Source organism: Chrysochloris asiatica, unplaced genomic scaffold (assembly GCF_000296735.1).
Source record: "Chrysochloris asiatica unplaced genomic scaffold, ChrAsi1.0 scaffold00030, whole genome shotgun sequence".
NCBI lineage: Eukaryota > Metazoa > Chordata > Mammalia > Afrosoricida > Chrysochloridae > Chrysochloris > Chrysochloris asiatica.
The window spans coordinates 16628628-16635165 of NW_006408548.1; positions in this window are offsets into that span (position 1 = coordinate 16628628).

Here is a 6538-nt window from a genome sequence, read left to right on the forward strand (position 1 = left end):
AATTGTACTCCATAAGCAAATGAAGGTCCCAAAAGGTTTACTCCATTTGTGTCATCATGGTCAGCTTTACTTTGAGGACTCAACTCCTCCCCAGTTGTATTTTGAGTGCCTTCCAACCTGAGTGGCTCATTTTTAGACAATATATCTGACAACACTCTAATGCTATTTGTAATGTTTTCCTCTTTCAGCACTAAATTTCATAACCTTCCTCTGCTATTCTTCAGGTTCTTAGTGGCTAAACATTCAGAATTAGTCTGTGTCTATTTCTCCCTCATCTGCCTTTGTTTGGAAGCTGTGTCGAAGCCTGTCCACCATGGGTTGCCCTGCTGATATTTAAAATACCTGTGGCATAGCTGCCAGCATCAAAGCAACACTCAAGCCAACACAGTATGACAAACTAACAGGTGAGTGGTGACAGATACTATAAAATACATATTTCTCAATGCCACAAGTTATCCACAGAAAGGAGAAGACCTTTTGAGAATATGTGCCAGTTTTCCTGATAACTAAGATGTTCATTATACAGTGTTTTGAACAATCTCTTAAAGAACTGCATCTTACAAAAAGTCTTATGATAACAGACATCTAAAGTACCAGAGAATGCCAGAAAGATAAGCAAATATGTGTTGGGAGAAGTACAACCAGAATGCTCCTTAGAAGCCAGAATGGCAAGACTTCATCTCTCATACTTCAGCTATATTATCAGGAGGGACCAGCCCCTGGTGAAGGACATTATATTTGATAAAATGGAGGGTCAGTGAAAAAGAGGAAGACCCGCAACAAGGTGGATTGGTATGATGGCAGCAGCAATGGGCTCAAGTGTAGCATTAATTGTGAGGAAAACACAGGACTGGACAGTGTTTCATTCTGTTGTACATAGGGTCACTGTGAGTTGCAACTGACTTGATGCCATCTAACAACAACAACGTAGCTCTCTCTCTCTCTGTATATATACATATATATATATACACATACATACATACATATATACATACATACATGTATATATATATGCTGTTGGTGTTAAAAGCATTCAAGTCAGTTCCAACTCATAGATCTAGCAATTCCAATAAGAGACTGGTAGTTTTAAATCATGGACCTGTGGTTAGCAGTCTAGTGCTTATCCTACAGCATCACACCAGAACCCCATTATCATATTTATATGTATCTGTCCAGAAATATTTCTACAGAAACCAGTAATTTCTATAGATGTCTGATAACTTTAATAAATATAAAATATTAAACACCCACCTTTATGTTGTTTTCTTAGAAATTCCATTGCTGTCCACTCATGTTCAAATCTGTGAATAATATAGACTTACATGGCTAATTAGAATTCTGAGTTGAAAGCTTAAGTAGAAACAGTAGGGAGTAAATGCAAGTTGAATATTTGTTCTGTTTTGCATTATTCTTTTCATGTTGGTACAACAGACCAGGGGTCTTACGTGAGCCAATGTTCAATCTAGAAACTCTGGCAGAATTATCCTTTGTTTTTTGTTTCTCAATTATGGTGCTGCTTTTAAGAGGATGTTATCATTGCCTGGGGGCAAGATATAAACAGCTAACTTTTAGTTATTTCTTCGTGGATATGTCTGCTTTCATCTATGTACAACTATAATTTGAGCATTCCCCAAGTCTCCAATCACCTCCTAACTCTGCAGCCATGCCAGATGTTGAGGAATTGCTTTAAAAGGGAGTCTTGTTGCTCCCTGAAGACTGGAATTCCCAATAACCCCAAGGTATATCATCTGAAGTCAAAACAAAGCCTTCTTGACTTGTTCTGCTGGAGGCTTTTATCTCTTCAGTTGCCTAGCCATTCATCCTCCTGAATGCAATCTCAAGTTTGATTTTAGGTAGAAATAAAGTTGATGTTTTGAATACATTTACTTCTATGTAAAGGAATCCTGACAGTGTGTCTCTGCTATTCATAAGGTTTTCAGTGACTAAATATTCAGAAGTAGTTTGTCACTCCTTCTTCCTAGTCTGTCTTCATCTGGAAGCTCATCTGAAACCTGTCCACCATGGGTGATCCTGCTGGTATTTAAAATACTGGTGGCATAGCTTTCAGAATCACAGGAACTCACAAGCCACCACAGTACAACAAACTGACAGACGTGTGGATGCTTTTGAGTTATGGTATTGCAGGAGATTATTGAAAGTGCCATAGGCTGCCAAAAGAACCAATAGATCCATTTTGGAAGACGTGCTGCCAGAGTGTTCCTTGGAAACCAGGATGGCCAAACTTTTTCTCTCATACTTCAGACATATTGTCAAGAGAGACCAGTCACTGGAGAAGGATATCATGTTTGGTAGGATGGAGGGTCAGAAGAAAGAAGAAGACCCCCAGCAAGATGGATTGGCTAAGTGGCAGCATGAATGGGCTCAAGCGTGGCAACGATAGTGAGGTTAGCCCAGGATCGGGCAGTGTTTCGTTCTGCTGTGCATAAGGTCACTATGAGTCAGAACAGACTCGATGGCACCTAACAACCACCACAAAGGAGTCCTGGTTACTCAACTGTTAAGCACTAGGCTTCTCACCAAAGTGATATGATTGTTAGGAGTTGGGATAGACTCCACAGCACATAACCACCATCACATGAAGACCATGGTTCTACAGAGTTTCAAAACCAGAAACTTCTTTTAAACTCAACTAAGCCTTGCCTTTGCGCCTTACTGAGTGATTCTATCTCTGTCATGACTGAAAGTTGAAAAGACAGTGGCAACTGGGTATTAGAATGGAGAATTCTTTGGCCAGTGTTCTTATGAAATGTCAATGGAAACTCTACGTGAGAATATGACTTATTACAGAGTCAGTTAAATGGCAATCAACAAAGCTGCAGCTAAGAGGCACTCATAGTTCTGATTAACCTTGCTCAAAGAAAAACATTTGTGCTGGAAATAGAGAATCAGTGACAAATTCAATAAGAAGATGCTTCTAATTTATAAAACATTTCAAATTTAAGCATCCACATGGAAAATAAGAAAATTTCCTACTAACACCAAAACTCCTTTCTTTCTCTTATCTGACTAAATGGATTTTACTAAATGGATGTTTCTTTTGATTTTTTTTTTCTTTTCTATTAGTCACTTCAAAGGGTATAGGGGCTATGCATTGGCTGGCTCATCATGTGGTTAGCAGTTCAAATCCACTAGCTGCTCCATGGGAGACAGACGAGGCTTTCCGCTCCCATAAAGATTTTTAAAAATGTTTTATTGTGAATTATGTGATCGTTTACATGGGAGAACATTAGTTTTACATTCATCCTATCGTATATCATTTCATTGCCATGATTATAATCCCCTCCATTCATCATCAACCAACCAAAGGGTATACACTACAAGCCTGCCCGCCGTTGTCAGCACACAGCCCCTCTCCCTCTCTGTCTTCCCATTAAGATTTACAGCCTCAGAAATCCTATTCAAGTCCAGTACGAGTTGGAACTGACTCGATGGCACATAACCACCATCACCACCACCATTGTCACTGTATGAATGACCCATTATTTAGTACTAAATAAGAACATTAGCAATCTTTTTAAAACTGAGGAGAATGGGATGGAAATTATATCCTTTAATGAATATTCTTTTCACTATTAAATCAGAAAATACATCTTACAATATCAAACTGTGTTTCATGTGATAAATGAGCAATTATAAGCATTCCAGCTACATTAAAATTCCTGAAACTTGTTTTCTTATAAATACAACCCAGTCACAGAGAAAACTATTTTTTAAAATGTAAAAAGACAGAAATATTCATGGTTAAGAAAAATAATAGGGCTTTTGGACTATGTTAAATACTCTGAAATGACTGTACCTTCGAGGAGCCCTGGTGGCACAGTGGCTAAGTGCTTACTACTAACCAAAAAGTCATAGGTTCAAACCCATTAGTTGCACTACAGAATAAGAGACCTGGTGATCTGCTCCCATAAAAATGTCAATTTAGGAACCCCTGCAAGGCAGTTCTACTCTTTTCTATAGGTTCCATACTTAAATCTACTTAAGAGTGCCCAACAACAACAATGAATTTTCATATCTGAAAAACTAATGTTTGAGCTTCTCAGTGACTATAACCCACTCACTCACTGCTATCCAGTTGATTCTGACTCATAGCAAGCCCATGTAGAATTTCTGAGGCTATGAATCTTCTCTCTGAGCAGCTGGTGGATTTGTACTACTGGTCTTGTGATTAACAAACAGTCCATGGCATAACCCAATATACCAGGACTCTTATCTATGACTACACAGGTGAAAATACAAATCCTGAGTCTTCCTTAAAACTTTCTTTTCAACCATTTAGGCACAAGTAATCAACTCTTTTAGACCCCCTGGTATACCTACTGGCATTTGATGCCATTAACAATCTTAGTACAATCTAATTCTGCAAATTTATATCCCTTGACTTCTTTGTTGATCTGTCTGCTATGGAAACCACTAATCATTCCCTGCACATTTCCCAAACCCAACTTCAGTGCCAATGATGTCTTCCAAGGCATTCCCTATTCATCCCCAAGCTCTTTTCATCTCCCACTGTTGAAAACCAATCCCACCACATCTATTAAATCACTTTTCCTTCCCAGTTTACTACACTGACTACTACATGTAGTATTAATTGGAGGAATATGAGCATATGATATGCACTATATTCAGTTTTATGCTAGTTTTTCATTTGTGGTCTTTCATGGCCATTTCAATCATTGCTATTTACCAGGTCATGTATTATACTTTCATGTATTTGATAATCTTGATATCTTACCATTTATAAAACAAAACAATCCAACATGCTCTGTGGGATATTGTGATACCTTGAATTTACTTAATATGGCTTTTCTATCCAAAGCCTAAATTCCCACAAAATTACTGGGTTGTTGCTTGTTGTTAAGTGCCGTCGAGTCAGTTACAACCCATGGCGACCCTGTATAGGGTTTCTGAGGAGCAGCTGGTGAGCTTGAACTTTTCATCTTGCAGTCCAGCACATTAATCTACAGTGCCATACCAGGTGGGATTATGCAAATAAGATGTATAGGACTCTTAACAGTATGGTTGGTTAGTTTTGCCATCTTGCTAGGTTTAAAAGGAGCCATCTCAGAAGCAGGAACAGATGATCCCAAGACCATCAAGAAACAAGACCATGAAGAGAATCTATGGGCAGAAGGTTGGCTTGCAGAATATGCTCTTTGAACATTTACAGACTGCCAAAAGGAACTTTGTAACACTTGTCTCAGCTTGGCAAAGACCAAGAGGCTACCTGGCTGAGAGGCTGAAGACAAGAGTGAGGTGTGTATGCAGTATGGAAGAGAATTGGTGTTCCTGACTGGAAAACTGTTGTATCCTGAGTTGTTTCTGATCCTGGATTGTGCTCTGTTCACTTCCTTAATCAGTCTCATAATCCTGAGTATTGTCTGTGAGTTCAGTGTGTCCACTGTAATATATTATTGAACCTAGATGTGAAGCAGAGTGCTGTGCCAGGTTGTTGGTGTCAGATAAAGAGTGGAGGCATATTTAACCTCCACATCATAGAAGTTGACCTTGGCCTGATTTTGAGTTTGATTTCCCCCTTGTGAAGCCAGAGGAAGTCAGACATGGCCTCTGTACCATGCTTTGCAGTTATATTTATCAAAAATATGTAACAGATGATCTAATTAAGCTTAAAACAAAAAACAAAGAAAGCTTTCATAATAAACTGTAAGTCCATTAAAAGAGGGATATACATTTTTATAGAACAAATGATGAGTTGAAAATAGTTTTTCTCTGGGTTTTGTTTAAATAAAAGCAAGCAATTAATCTGTATGTGGTCTGGGCCTAGGTTTTGCTACTTTTAAGCATGCCATTCAACATGCACATTCTGTCTTTAATGGATACTTCAATGTACCCTTTGGAGAATACTTCCTATCATGACATTGGCCTGTCAAGGTGCAGTCTATTCTCCTGATGCGCTGAGGGGGCAAATGTTCCAATATATACTCTCTTTTCTGGGTTTTTAATCTGCAGATTATTCTTATAGTCTAAAAGTAGTCAGAAATGAAGGCTGATGAACCTAAGATGGCTGGGACAGATGAGATAGAAAAGTTGCTTATCCTTCTCCAAACACAAAGAATTGTCTTATGTAAGCATTTTTAAATAAACATTTAAGAATGTATCCTTACTGGGCTGCTGCTGTCTGAAGTTTTCCTGAGTTGAGCTTTTCCCCTTGGTGGATTGCCCCAGATTGATATGTCCTTATGGTTCTACTGTCTACTTTCTCAATTTTATTTCATTTTTATTTGTGCTTCATGTACTGCCTGTCTTAAAAAATGAGTTAATGCAGTATTTGCTTTTAAAAAAGTATTTTCTCTCTTCTTTCTACCATTTAGTTATATCTTCTTACTGACATCAATGTGCTTCTAGCTTCTCTAGCTGTCTTATTTCATGCACAATTGTTTAGATGAGAGTCCCAGCATGGCTCAACCTATCCTTTGGAGAACAACATTTTGACATCCTCAAAATTCATTTGTAGCACAGGTTTACCATCTGATACTCTGAGGCTTTTCCTTCATAC